This window comes from Ascaphus truei, unplaced genomic scaffold (assembly GCF_040206685.1).
Source record: "Ascaphus truei isolate aAscTru1 unplaced genomic scaffold, aAscTru1.hap1 HAP1_SCAFFOLD_925, whole genome shotgun sequence".
In the NCBI taxonomy this organism is placed as follows: Eukaryota; Metazoa; Chordata; class Amphibia; order Anura; family Ascaphidae; genus Ascaphus; species Ascaphus truei.
In genome coordinates this window covers 31471-45071 of record NW_027457264.1, presented here as the reverse complement: position 1 = coordinate 45071, position 13601 = coordinate 31471, and the positions used below count along the sequence as shown (strand labels likewise).

The 13601-nt window shown below is 43.2% G+C and overlaps 2 long non-coding RNA genes across 2 annotated transcripts; both read right to left on the bottom strand.

Annotated features, from left to right (window-relative positions):
- Positions 1-282: 282 nt before the first annotated feature.
- LOC142486512 (uncharacterized) lies at positions 283-8222 on the bottom strand. The gene is made up of 6 exons (XR_012799004.1): positions 8128-8222; positions 6799-6909; positions 4279-4400; positions 3165-3260; positions 1617-1720; positions 283-388 (listed from the first exon to the last, which is right to left on the bottom strand). It is a non-coding gene; the product is annotated as an uncharacterized LOC142486512 (long non-coding RNA).
- Positions 8223-9685: 1463 nt separating this feature from the next.
- Positions 9686-13425, bottom strand: LOC142486513 (uncharacterized). Its single transcript, XR_012799005.1, has 3 exons — positions 13313-13425; positions 10793-10912; positions 9686-9772 (listed from the first exon to the last, which is right to left on the bottom strand). It is a non-coding gene; the product is annotated as an uncharacterized LOC142486513 (long non-coding RNA).
- Positions 13426-13601: the final 176 nt, after the last annotated feature.

The following is a 13601-nucleotide window of genomic DNA, read 5'->3' as shown; positions in this document are numbered from 1 at the left end:
TAGGGGAAGGAAAGAGGAGAACATGTGGATAAAAGCAGGAGTGTGGAAGTTAGAGAAATTAGAAAAGTTTAACAGAGGAGTGAGGAAACAGCAAGCAGAAAGAACAAGAGAGAGGTTACATTGGGATGACGTTCTGTGGTAAAGAGAAAATGCTAGGAGAGAGCTTTCAAATATTAGAGGACATGAATTGAGGGAGCAAATGTATAAATAAAAACCTGAGGGGGAGGTATAGCACGAAAGCTTGCACAGCAGATTATAGTCTTAATGTTGCGTGTACCTGTCAGGGTATTCAAGAAGTTAAATTCTCACAAGTGCAGAGTTCATGATGAAATGCTGAATCTAGTCCCCCTCCAATTTAATTTTAATATAACTTTTCCATTCTTCATTACTGCAAAAAGCAAACAAAACAAAACCACATTGCATTACTATTTTCAAAATGGATTGAATGGCATATTCAACAGTGACTGTGTGATGCCAATATTCCCCACTCACTCGTAGTGAAGCACATATTGTACTAGTGTTGAAAGTAGGCCGGTAGAGTCAGGTACGCAGTACTGATAAAACAATAAGTGCCCGTCGTAAGTACCAGCTCCGCAACAGTGCGGGCATCACATTAGTGACGTGGATGAACATATATGGATAAGCCCATATTAAGGCATCACGTGACCAGAGCCGTCACTGACTGGGTATACGTAAAGACGCAGGGAGATGCAAGGAAAGGGAGGGAGAGAGACAGGGAGAAGATGTGAAACGGAGGAAGGCACGGATGGAGGGAGTTCTTCCGAGCTTCTGCGGGCCTCTCTCTTTCACTGGTGCATGCCGGGAGCTGGTCCCAACATCCACAAAGTGTGTGTGTATTATTGGTTGTATTTTATGGGGGTAGGAGGGTAGTGTGTATATTGTGTGTGTGGGAGTATTATATTGTGTGTAGAGGTGCAGAGGAGAGTACTAGATTGTGTATCTTGTGTAAGGGTGTTGTGTATATTGTGTTTGGAGCTATAATATTATTGGGGAGATTAGTATTGAGGAGGTATTATAGTGTGTATTGTGGGGAGTATTAGTGTGTGTATTGTTTGTGGGTGACAGATGCTGGGGGTATGCAGCAATCCCTGCACTGAGGTCCGAGGCGGCTCTGCATCGCTCGCACACACTGTGGATGACCAAGCATGTGCCCATGATAATCATGGCCTTAGAGGGATGAGTGTGTCAGAGCCTAGAAGGGGCATATATATGATGGAGGAGGGAGGAGGAGGAGGGAGGAGGAGGAGATGATAGCATTGTAAAAGTTAACAAGATAGTTAGTTTAAGCAGAAAGTGAGGAGAGGTTAGAGATAAGGGTAGATGTCAGAGGAGAGAGTTCAATTAAGCTGAGGTATCGAGTAGGAAAGGGGTGAGGGGAATGAGAGGTGGTGGATGAGAGCAGAAGAGGTCATGTACAAATAGACCTTGTTAGTCAGAGAGCAGTCATTCCAGAGGGCACGTGAGAAGTGAAGAGTAAAGTGAGACATGGAATGTGGATTACATTAGATGGGTTAATACGCTTAGCAGGGAGGTGGAGAGAGAGAGGCAAGAGGCAGAGAGTGGTGCAGGGGTTGAGGAAGAGATGTTGCATGTACCTTATCAGAACATTAAAGAACATCAATTCACACTGGTGCAGAGTTGATGATGAGTCCAGTTCACCTCCAATTCAATTTTAACAGAAATGTTTCATTCTTCATTACTGAAAAAAAAGAAAAGTAAAAAACATTTCATTACTATTTTCAAAATGGATTGAATTCCCCCAACAATGACTATGTGTTACCAATATATCCCTCTCAGTCCCACTGCAGCATATACTGTACCAGTGTGAAAGTAGGAAGGTACACAGTACCGGTAAAACAATACGTGCCGGTACTATGCACCATATGAATTATAAGGGGATGTAAATCTCCCAGTCTCTCTCCATATCCGCAACAGAGCGGGCTCCGGTCAGTGGCATGGATGCCCATATATGGGTATGCTCATATTTGGGCATCCCATGTCACTGACCGGAGCCGGCTCTGAGTATAGGGATATATGCGGAGACGCAGAGGTGCAAGGAAATGGGAGGAGGCACGGTGAGAAACAGGGAGAGACCACAGGAAGATAGAGGGCAACAACTTCCACAAGGTACTTGTATGGGTATAATTGTTTGTATTTTGTGCAGAGGGGGTAATTTCAGATAAAATACAATTCTCCACCCTCTACGAAACAATTCCACTTTGTTCAGTAAGCCAGAAAGTCTTGGTCCCATGTGGACTGAATTTAATGCAAATAAGGTCCTTAATACACAAGTAAAGAATAAAGTTACTTATTCTCTACTGTAAGAAGTGCCACATTGCCCACTATTTGGGTCCTGTGCCCAGATTGTGACCATGCATGGCAGAGGTGAGATTCCCCCAACTCCAATTTGCTACACTCTCCAAGAGAGATAATTGTGATCAGAGGTGGAACTAGGGGAGGGTGTGAGCAGGGTCACTGCCCAGGGAGTAACCTGACTGGGGGCACGGAAATCTCATTTAGTGCATATGTTGCGGCACTGCATTGATTGACCGGTCAATCTGCACTGCTGCCTGTCACAGTGACATCCTGATCGGGCACTGTGATCAGCTATAGCACTGACCCAGGTGAGATAGTTCAGCACTTTACAAGGCGGGAACAGATGTTGTGGGTGACAGATGCTGGAGGTAGGCCAAGACTGTTGGCCAGAGTAACGTGGAGACTTACTGCACTCTGCATGCCCATCCTCTCCCTGACATCAGGGGAAGGAAGTGGCCCTGGGGTGTGTGTAGGTATGCCAGATGTCAGTGTATGCATAAGTAAGTATGCCTGTGTAGTGGGAGGTGTAGGGGCGTTAAGCTGGAGGACTTAAAACAGGCACAAAAGCACATAGATACCTCTGATTATACCGCACCAAATGCTGATAATATCATGCTGTATCTGCACTTTACAGAAGATGATGCAGATGTCATCATTGGTTGGTGGGTTCATTAAATCAATCCATCATATCATAACCACACTGTGCATATGATGTACTGAATCAGTAACACCAGGAAGACATCTCCATGTTAGGAGTAGAGTTGAAGTTAACAGAATATGTCCAGCACTGTGGTGTGTAGCCCATAAATAATAATTGTGCACATTACCAGAACAACATACTGTCAACTGCAAGATCATTTTGCTGCTTGTAGCGTATGCTCATCCTGTACAGTGTTGTAGTAGATCCGTCTCTTCAGTGTTCACTGCAACAAAAGTAAGACATTGCATTAATATTACAGACGTTTGGGGGCTGAAATCTCACTTCGCTGCGGACTATTTCCCTTTGCATAAGATTCTTGTGATTATGTCAATGATGATCAATAACTGCATCATAACACAGCCGCTCTATACAGAAGATGTACTTGCTCTCATTGGTCATTGAGGTAATACGTCACACAATGTACAGATATAGCAAGGATTATTTCTCCCACTTGTGCATTATGGCATTATGATGGGAAATGTTGTGAGATTCTGCATTATCAGCATCACTGAATCTTTTGGAAATTAAGTGATATTCTATGTTTTAATGCAATATTATGGGTGATCAGCCGGTAAAATAATAATAGCTTGCTGTATCTGTAGCCATGCTCTACCCATGATGTGCTGAACCAATGACTGCAGAGAGATTCAGAGTGCTAAACATGACTGGAACGCATCTCTGAATAATGGGCAGCAAAGCAGTGCAGAATAGGAGGTGAAAGTATTTAAAATGGAAGATCCTTAGCAGCTGTGTGGAGAGTAGACAGTACAGACTGACCAAGTAAATGGTAAAAGGAGTAACTTCAACATTACTTGGCTTTGTTCTCCACATTGAAGCTTTCCTCCTCTTTAAATCACTAATACTGATGCCATGTGTAACCTGTACTGAGAGTTATATAATCTACTGGCCTAGATGAAACCATATGATGCAAACAGGATCCATCCCACTCCAGATTCATAGAATTGAACCACCTCAACCTTTCATAACAATCACATAGAACTGCAGCTGTGCGCTACTGCACATGTTCTTGTTATGAATGGTAGTAGATGTGGTCCTTGGGTCTTTACTTCATACTGTAGCCACCCTCTACTCATGATGTATTGAATCAACGAAAACTTGCATGGTTCAGATCACAGGAAGGGGTAGAGTAGAGATGAAAATATTCAATGTGAAACCCGTAGCAGCTGGATTGTGTGGAGTCAATAAAACGACAAATACTAAATGGTAAATGAGAAATATACACATTGCTTATCTGTCTCGGTGTAGTAATTTTCCTTCTCTTCAACTGTCCTTCAAATTTTCTCTTTTGCAAGAAAAGGAACACATGGCTTCAATATTCACTTCTGTTCTGCAGTCATCCCTCCTGAAATAAAAGTTAAGCATTGCATTGTTATTATGATAATACATACAATAAACCTTGCTCCAAACCATTTGATGCAAAGCAAATCCACCTCCCACCCACAGCTGTGCTCCTTCTAGAGCATGCATGTCAAACTCCAGTCCTCGAGGGTCCCAAACAGGCCAGGTTTTCAGTAGGGATATCCTGAAAACCTAGCCTGTTTGCTGCCCTCGAGGACTGGAGTTTGACATCCTTGTTCTTGAGCTTCTACCACGCAAGTCATCCATGTGAGTGACACTGTACTGCAGTCCTGGTCTGCACACAATCTACTGAATCAATGACATCACACTGTAAAGGCAATCTACAAGATGTATTAGTTGTCCACACTTCCGAAATGTTACTTTTATGTCCAAATCACTTATTCCCATGACCTGATATTTGTATTTGTTATTTATAGGATTGTCACAAAGAGTTGATGAGGTCACCAAATGATAGTATGTAGAGAGAAAGAGAGATCTCAGAACAGAGCCCTGATGTATACCCACAGACAGATCAATAGTAGACGAAGACATGTTAGCAACAGAGATGGAGAATGTGTGACAGGAAAGTTATGATGAAAACCAGGATAGAACTGTGTTACGGATACCAAGAGAGAGTTTAGAATATGAAGGAGGAGAGTGATTGAGAGCATCAAACGCAGCAGATAGATCAAGTAGGATTAGTAGGGAAAAGTGACCTTGGGAATTTGCTTTAAGCACAGTCTGTAGAACGAGCTGTACGAAAGGCAGGTTGTAAAGGATCCAGGAGGGAATGTGATTTAAGAATGTTGACATTCTAGCAATTAGGAGACAAACAGCAGGAGGGATACAGGGCGGTAGTTAGTAAGGCACATAGGGTGTAGGTTGTTTCTGAGAAAAGGGTGACCACTACAGGCTTAAAGTAAGAGGGTAAAGAGCCAGAGAATAGGGAGGAATTGAAGATGTGGGTGAGAGTGGGGACTAAGAGATGCAGTAAGGTGTGAGGGGATACGATCTAGAGGGCATGTGGTAGAGGGAGAAGAGAAGATGATTAGCTTCCAGCTCTGTAAGAGAAGAAAAGGAGTCAAATGCAGAAGGAGAATTAGGTAGAAGGAGAGAAGGGGGAAGGGACAGAAGGAATCTCCTTGTGGGTGGCATCCACCTTGCCTCTGAAGTAGTCAAATGCTTGAGGAGAAGTGAAGGAAGGATGGCAAGTGTGAGGAGAAGGTTAGTGGAGGGAGTCAAATACAGGGAAAAAAAGACAGCGTAAATTAAATTTGAGTGTTGATGAATGTGAAAAAAAAGTAGTGTGGTTTGGCCCCAGAGAGCAGCTTTATACAGGACTGGAGACATTTTTACTGTAGAAAAATCAAATATCAATTGTGTGATTTCCTTCATAGGCATTAAGAACAGCGAGTGGAAGTGTGATGAACATGTTTGGGAATTTAGCCAAGGGTGTGGGCTAGAGGGACAAGTGTGTCAGAGCCTAGAGGGGGCATATAGATAGGAGGATAGCATTGTAAGAGTTAATAAGATTGTTAGTTTAAGCGGAAAGAGAGAGAGAGCAGAGAGGTTAGAGTAGATGTCAGAGGAGAGTTTAATTAAGCAGAGGCAAATCAGTGGGACAGGTAAGATGGGGTGAGGGGAATGACTGATTGTGAATGATGAGAGCAGAAGAGGTCATGTACAACTAGAGCCTTGTTAGTCAGAGAACGGACATTCCAGATGGCATAGGAGAAGGGAAGAGAAAAGTAAGGAAAGGAATGTGGATTACATTAGATAGGTTAACACTCTTAGCAGGGAGGCAGAGGCAGGGAGGCCCGATGTGTATATGAGCAGGTTCAAGATTATAAGAGATATCCCACACATCAGCAAACATAGAAGGAGACACAGAGATAGGTGTAGAGAGAGACAGAGATAGCTCTATGTAGAGAGAGAGGGACGTAGAGAGAATGAGACAGATAGGCGCAGAGAGAGGGGGTGCAGAGAGAGGAGGCGCCAAAAGAGGGGGCGCAGAGAGAGGGGGCACAGAGAATAGGATATTAAAGAGTGCTTTTCATTGAGCAGTGCAGAAATAGCTGCAATAGAGGTCTGTACAAATGGTGCAGTGTGTAGACACATGCAAAGGTAGGGGAAGGAAAGAGGAGAACATGTGGATAAAAGCAGGAGTGTGGAAGTTAGAGAAATTAGAAAAGTTTAACAGAGGAGTGAGGAAACAGCAAGCAGAAAGAACAAGAGACAGGTTACATTGGGATGACGTTCTGTGGTAAAGAGAAAATGCTAGGAGAGAGCTTTCAAATATTAGAGGACATGAATTGAGGGAGCAAATGTATAAATCAAAACCTGAGGGGGAGGTATAGCACGAAAGCTTGCACAGCAGATTATAGTCTTAATGTTGCGTGTACCTGTCAGGGTATTCAAGAAGTTAAATTCTCACAAGTGCAGAGTTCATGATGAAATGCTGAATCTAGTCCCCCTCCAATTTAATTTTAATATAACTTTTCCATTCTTCATTACTGCAAAAAGCAAACAAAACAAAACCACATTGCATTACTATTTTCAAAATGGATTGAATGGCATATTCAACAGTGACTGTGTGATGCCAATATTCCCCACTCACTCGTAGTGAAGCACATATTGTACTAGTGTTGAAAGTAGGCCGGTAGAGTCAGGTACGCAGTACTGATAAAACAATAAGTGCCCGTCGTAAGTACCAGCTCCGCAACAGTGCGGGCATCACATTAGTGACGTGGATGAACATATATGGATAAGCCCATATTAAGGCATCACGTGACCAGAGCCGTCACTGACTGGGTATACGTAAAGACGCAGGGAGATGCAAGGAAAGGGAGGGAGAGAGACAGGGAGAAGATGTGAAACGGAGGAAGGCACGGATGGAGGGAGTTCTTCCGAGCTTCTGCGGGCCTCTCTCTTTCACTGGTGCATGCCGGGAGCTGGTCCCAACATCCACAAAGTGTGTGTGTATTATTGGTTGTATTTTATGGGGGTAGGAGGGTAGTGTGTATATTGTGTGTGTGGGAGTATTATATTGTGTGTAGAGGTGCAGAGGAGAGTACTAGATTGTGTATCTTGTGTAAGGGTGTTGTGTATATTGTGTTTGGAGCTATAATATTATTGGGGAGATTAGTATTGAGGAGGTATTATAGTGTGTATTGTGGGGAGTATTAGTGTGTGTATTGTTTGTGGGTGACAGATGCTGGGGGTATGCAGCAATCCCTGCACTGAGGTCCGAGGCGGCTCTGCATCGCTCGCACACACTGTGGATGACCAAGCATGTGCCCATGATAATCATGGCCTTAGAGGGATGAGTGTGTCAGAGCCTAGAAGGGGCATATATATGATGGAGGAGGGAGGAGGAGGAGATGATAGCATTGTAAAAGTTAACAAGATAGTTAGTTTAAGCAGAAAGTGAGGAGAGGTTAGAGATAAGGGTAGATGTCAGAGGAGAGAGTTCAATTAAGCTGAGGTATCGAGTAGGACAGGGGTGAGGGGAATGAGAGGTGGTGGATGATGAGAGCAGAAGAGGTCATGTACAAATAGACCTTGTTAGTCAGAGAGCAGACATTCCAGAGGGCACGTGAGAAGTGAAGAGTAAAGTGAGACATGGAATGTGGATTACATTAGATGGGTTAATACGCTTAGCAGGGAGGTGGAGAGAGAGAGGCAAGAGGCAGAGAGTGGTGCAGGGGTTGAGGAAGAGATGTTGCATGTACCTTATCAGAACATTAAAGAACATCAATTCACACTGGTGCAGAGTTGATGATGAATCCAGTTCACCTCCAATTCAATTTTAACAGAAATGTTTCATTCTTCATTACTGAAAAAAAAGAAAAGTAAAAAACATTTCATTACTATTTTCAAAATGGATTGAATTCCCCCAACAATGACTATGTGTTACCAATATATCCCTCTCAGTCCCACTGCAGCATATACTGTACCAGTGTGAAAGTAGGAAGGTACACAGTACCGGTAAAACAATACGTGCCGGTACTATGCACCATATGAATTATAAGGGGATGTAAATCTCCCAGTCTCTCTCCATATCCGCAACAGAGCGGGCTCCGGTCAGTGGCATGGATGCCCATATATGGGTATGCTCATATTTGGGCATCCCATGTCACTGACCGGAGCCGGCTCTGAGTATAGGGATATATGCGGAGACGCAGAGGTGCAAGGAAATGGGAGGAGGCACGGTGAGAAACAGGGAGAGACCACAGGAAGATAGAGGGCAACAACTTCCACAAGGTACTTGTATGGGTATAATTGTTTGTATTTTGTGCAGAGGGGGTAATTTCAGATAAAATACAATTCTCCACCCTCTACGAAACAATTCCACTTTGTTCAGTAAGCCAGAAAGTCTTGGTCCCATGGGGACTGAATTTTAATGCAAATAAGGTCCTTAATACACAAGTAAAGAATAAAGTTACTTATTCTCTACTGTAAGAAGTGCCACATTGCCCACTATTTGGGTCCTGTGCCCAGATTGTGACCATGCATGGCAGAGGTGAGATTCCCCCAACTCCAATTTGCTACACTCTCCAAGAGAGATAATTGTGATCAGAGGTGGAACTAGGGGAGGGGGTGAGCAGGGTCACTGCCCAGGGAGTAACCTGACTGGGGGCACGGAAATCTCATTTAGTGCATATGTTGCGGCACTGCATTGATTGACCGGTCAATCTGCACTGCTGCCTGTCACAGTGACATCCTGATCGGGTACTGTGATCAGCTATAGTACTGACCCAGGTGAGATAGTTCAGCACTTTACAAGGAGGGAACAGATGTTGTGGGTGACAGATGCTGGGGGTAGGCCAAGACTGTTGGCCAGAGTAACGTGGAGACTTACTGCACTCTGCATGCCCATCCTCTCCCTGACATCAGGGGAAGGAAGTGGCCCTGGGGTGTGTGTAGGTATGCCAGATGTCAGTGTATGCATAAGTAAGTATGCCTGTGTAGTGGGAGGTGTAGGGGCGTTAAGCTGGAGGACTTAAAACAGGCACAAAAGCACATAGATACCTCTGATTATACCGCACCAAATGCTGATAATATCATGCTGTAGCTGCACTTTACAGAAGATGATGCAGATGTCATCATTGGTTGGTGGGTTCATTAAATCAATCCATCATATCATAACCACACTGTTCATATGATGTACTGAATCAGTAACACCAGGAAGACATCTCCATGTTAGGAGTAGAGTTGAAGTTAACAGAATATGTCCAGCACTGTGGTGTGTAGCCCATAAATAATAATTGTGCACATTACCAGAACAACATACTGTCAACTGCAAGATCATTTTGCTGCTTGTAGCGTATGCTCATCCTGTACAGTGTTGTAGTAGATCCGTCTCTTCAGTGTTCACTGCAACAAAAGTAAGACATTGCATTAATATTACAGACGTTTGGGGGCTGAAATCTCACTTCGCTGCGGACTATTTCCCTTTGCATAAGATTCTTGTGATTATGTCAATGATGATCAATAACTGCATCATAACACAGCCGCTCTATACAGAAGATGTACTTGCTCTCATTGGTCATGGAGGTAATACGTCACACAATGTACAGATATAGCAAGGATTATTTCTCCCACTGGTGCATTATGGCATTATGATGGGAAATGTTGTGAGATTCTGCATTATCAGCATCACTGAATCTTTTGGAAATTAAGTGATATTCTATGTTTTAATGCAATATTATGGATGATCAGCCGGTAAAATAATAATAGCTTGCTGTATCTGTAGCCATGCTCTACCCATGATGTGCTGAATCAATGACTGCAGAGAGATTCAGAGTGGTAAAAATGACTGGAACGCATCTCTGAATAATGGGCAGCAAAGCAGTGCAGAATAGGAGGTGAAAGTATTTAAAATGGAAGATCCTTAGCAGCTGTGTGGAGAGTAGACAGTACAGACTGACCAAGTAAATGGTAAAAGGAGTAACTTCAACATTACTTGGCTTTGTTCTCCACATTGAAGCTTTCCTCCTCTTTAAATCACTAATACTGATGCCATGTGTAACCTGTACTGAGAGTTATATAATCTACTGGCCTAGATGAAACCATATGATGCAAACAGGATCCATCCCACTCCAGATTCATAGAATTGAACCACCTCAACCTTTCATAACAATCACATAGAACTGCAGCTGTGCGCTACTGCACATGTTCTTGTTATGAATGGTAGTAGATGTGGTCCTTGGGTCTTTACTTCATACTGTAGCCACCCTCTACTCATGATGTATTGAATCAACGAAAACTTGCATGGTTCAGATCACAGGAAGGGGTAGAGTAGAGATGAAAATATTCAATGTGAAACCCGTAGCAGCCGGATTGTGTGGAGTCAATAAAACGACAAATACTAAATAGTAAATGAGAAATATTCACATTGCTTATCTGTCTCTGTGTAGTAATTTTCCTTCTCTTCAACTGTCCTTCAAATTTTCTCTTTTGCAAGAAAAGGAACACATGGCTTCAATATTCACTTCTGTTCTGCAGTCATCCCTCCTGAAATAAAAGTTAAGCATTGCATTGTTATTATGATAATACATACAATAAACCTTGCTCCAAACCATTTGATGCAAAGCAAATCCACCTCCCACCCACAGCTGTGCTCCTTCTAGAGCATGCATGTCAAACTCCAGTCCTCGAGGGTCCCAAACAGGCCAGGTTTTCAGTAGGGATATCCTGAAAACCTGGCCTGTTTGCTGCCCTCGAGGACTGGAGTTTGACATCCTTGTTCTTGAGCTTCTACCACGCAAGTCATCCATGTGAGTGACACTGTACTGCAGTCCTGGTCTGCACACAATCTACTGAATCAATGACATCACACTGTAAAGGCAATCTACAAGATGTATTAGTTGTCCACACTTCCGAAATGTTACTTTTATGTCCAAATCACTTATTCCCATGACCTGATATTTGTATTTGTTATTTATAGGATTGTCACAAAGAGTTGATGAGGTCACCAAATGATAGTATGTAGAGAGAAAGAGAGATCTCAGAACAGAGCCCTGATGTATACCCACAGACAGATCAATAGAAGACGAAGACATGTTAGCAACAGAGATGGAGAATGTGTGACAGGAAAGTTATGATGAAAACCAGGATAGAACTGTGTTACGGATACCAAGAGAGAGTTTAGAATATGAAGGAGGAGAGTGATTGAGAGCATCAAACGCAGCAGATAGATCAAGTAGGATTAGTAGGGAAAAGTGACCTTGGGAATTTGCTTTAAGCACAGTCTGTAGAACGAGCTGTACGAAAGGCAGGTTGTAAAGGATCCAGGAGGGAATGTGATTTAAGAATGTTGACATTCTAGCAATTAGGAGACAAACAGCAGGAGGGATACAGGGCGGTAGTTAGTAAGGCACATAGGGTGTAGGTTGTTTCTGAGAAAAGGGTGACCACTACAGGCTTAAAGTAAGAGGGTAAAGAGCCAGAGAATAGGGAGGAATTGAAGATGTGGGTGAGAGTGGGGACTAAGAGATGCAGTAAGGTGTGAGGGGATACGATCTAGAGGGCATGTGGTAGAGGGAGAAGAGAAGATGATTAGCTTCCAGCTCTTTAAGAGAAGAAAAGGAGTCAAATGCAGAAGGAGAATTAGGTAGAAGGAGAGAAGGGGGAAGGGACAGAAGGAATCTCCTTGTGGGTGGCATCCACCTTGCCTCTGAAGTAGTCAAATGCTTGAGGAGAAGTGAAGGAAGGATGGCAAGTGTGAGGAGAAGGTTAGTGGAGGGAGTCAAATACAGGGAAAAAAAGACAGCGTAAATTAAATTTGAGTGTTGATGAATGTGAAAAAAAAGTAGTGTGGTTTGGCCCCAGAGAGCAGCTTTATACAGGACTGGAGACATTTTTACTGTAGAAAAATCAAATATCAATTGTGTGATTTCCTTCATAGGCATTAAGAACAGCGAGTGGAAGTGTGATGAACATGTTTGGGAATTTAGCCAAGGGTGTGGGCTAGAGGGACAAGTGTGTCAGAGCCTAGAGGGGGCATATAGATAGGAGGATAGCATTGTAAGAGTTAATAAGATTGTTAGTTTAAGCGGAAAGAGAGAGAGAGAGCAGAGAGGTTAGAGTAGATGTCAGAGGAGAGTTTAATTAAGCAGAGGCAAATCAGTGGGACAGGTAAGATGGGGTGAGGGGAATGACTGATTGTGAATGATGAGAGCAGAAGAGGTCATGTACAACTAGAGCCTTGTTAGTCAGAGAACGGACATTCCAGATGGCATAGGAGAAGGGAAGAGAAAAGTAAGGAAAGGAATGTGGATTACATTAGATAGGTTAACACTCTTAGCAGGGAGGCAGAGGCAGGGAGGCCCGATGTGTATATGAGCAGGTTCAAGATTATAAGAGATATCCCACACATCAGCAAACATAGAAGGAGACACAGAGATAGGTGTAGAGAGAGACAGAGATAGCTCTATGTAGAGAGAGAGGGACGTAGAGAGAATGAGACAGATAGGCGCAGAGAGAGGGGGCGCAGAGAGAGGAGGCGCCAAAAGAGGGGGCGCAGAGAGAGGGGGCACAGAGAATAGGATATTAAAGAGTGCTTTTCATTGAGCAGTGCAGAAATAGCTGCAATAGAGGTCTGTACAAATGGTGCAGTGTGTAGACACATGCAAAGGTAGGGGAAGGAAAGAGGAGAACATGTGGATAAAAGCAGGAGTGTGGAAGTTAGAGAAATTAGAAAAGTTTAACAGAGGAGTGAGGAAACAGCAAGCAGAAAGAACAAGAGAGAGGTTACATTGGGATGACGTTCTGTGGTAAAGAGAAAATGCTAGGAGAGAGCTTTCAAATATTAGAGGACATGAATTGAGGGAGCAAATGTATAAATCAAAACCTGAGGGGGAGGTATAGCACGAAAGCTTGCACAGCAGATTATAGTCTTAATGTTGCGTGTACCTGTCAGGGTATTCAAGAAGTTAAATTCTCACAAGTGCAGAGTTCATGATGAAATGCTGAATCTAGTCCCCCTCCAATTTAATTTTAATATAACTTTTCCATTCTTCATTACTGCAAAAAGCAAACAAAACAAAACCACATTGCATTACTATTTTCAAAATGGATTGAATGGCATATTCAACAGTGACTGTGTGATGCCAATATTCCCCACTCACTCGTAGTGAAGCACATATTGTACTAGTGTTGAAAGTAGGCCGGTAGAGTCAGGTACGCAGTACTGATAAAACAA